Source organism: Octopus bimaculoides, chromosome 2 (assembly GCF_001194135.2).
Source record: "Octopus bimaculoides isolate UCB-OBI-ISO-001 chromosome 2, ASM119413v2, whole genome shotgun sequence".
NCBI classification, from domain to species: domain Eukaryota; kingdom Metazoa; phylum Mollusca; class Cephalopoda; order Octopoda; family Octopodidae; genus Octopus; species Octopus bimaculoides.
The window spans coordinates 67393294-67394671 of NC_068982.1; the positions used below are offsets into that span (position 1 = coordinate 67393294).

Consider the following 1378-nt stretch of genomic DNA (forward strand, 5'->3'; position numbering starts at 1 on the left):
AACAACCAAATCTCTCTCAAATCACACCCTGCTGTTTAAAACCAAATGAAGGACACATCAGCTAATGTAGTCCTACATACACTATGCCTGAAACAAAAGTTAAACAATATAACCAATGAGTAGTTGTTCAGATTGCTAGAAATAACAACCAAATCTCTCTCAGATCACATCCTGCTCTTTTAAAACAAAAGAAGGACACGTCAGCTAATGTAGTCCTACTTGAAACAAATGTCTGTTTGCTCAGTAAAGAATAGCAGCTCCGTGTTACATATTGTTAATTATGACAATACATTTTTGGTACATTTAAAGCCATGGTTTCTTGGCAATCAGCCACAGAAATAGCACAGCAGAGCAACTCTCATACACACACTGCTCATATTCAATACGTACACGAGTAAGTATTTTTCTCATCACCCTGCATATACCATCACCCTGCATATACCATCACCCTGCATATACCATCACCGCCACCACCATCGTCGTTGTTGTCATCATCATTGTCATCATTGTTGTCATTGTTGTTATCATTCTCATCATCATCATTATCAACATTGCTATCACCATCATCTTTGTTGTTGACATCATTGTTCTCTCACATACACACACTCAACCACACGTACATACATACATCATCACCACCACCACCACCATCTTTTTCTTCTCCTTCATATCCACTTTTCCAGGTTTACATGGGTCAGTTAGAATCTGTTGAAGCAGATTTTCTATGGCTGGATGCCCTTCTTGATATCAACCCTTGCCTGTTCTCAAATTAGATAATATTTCCCTCAGAACCAGATACACTTCCTGAAACCAGTTTCATTCTTCTGTGTGATATCTTGGGCAAGTTTCTTCTGTTACAGCCCCAGGCTAAACAGCCTTGTGAATGAATGTTGTAGACAGAAAGAGAGAAGCTTGCCATATGAGTGGGCACTTGTGTGCATGTGTTGTCATCGCACCATAGTTGTAAATGAGTGTCACCATCATACAGGTAGTGTCTTTTTATTCCTAATCTCCCATGGAAAACATGCTCAATTATGGGGAAGTATTATCTTGCTTGGAAACAAATTATGAAGGTTAGAGAGAGGAAGGGCATAGAATCCACCTTGACAAATTCCATCAGACACATGCCAGTCGTTGGCAGTACCGCTGGACTGGTTCCTGTGCAGGTGGCACGTAAAAGACACCATTTTGAGCGTGGCCGTTGCCAGTACCACCTGACTGGTCTTCGTGCCGGTGGCACGTAAAAAGCACCCACTACACTCTCTGAGTGGTTGGCGTTAGGAAGGGCATCCAGCTGTAGAAACTCTGCCAAATTAGACTGGAGCCTGGTGTAGCCATCTGGTTTACCAGTCCTCAGTCAAATCGTCCAACCCATGCT

General features: G+C 42.0%; 1 long non-coding RNA gene across 1 annotated transcript in view; it reads left to right on the forward strand.

Annotated features, from left to right (window-relative positions):
• Window positions 1-6: 6 nt before the first annotated feature.
• LOC128251253 (uncharacterized) overlaps window positions 7-1378 on the forward strand; it is an 11731-nt gene continuing 10359 nt past the window's right edge. Inside the window, exon 1 of the long non-coding RNA XR_008267041.1 lies at window positions 7-394. This is a non-coding gene — a long non-coding RNA (uncharacterized LOC128251253). The remainder of the gene's footprint in view (window positions 395-1378) is intronic.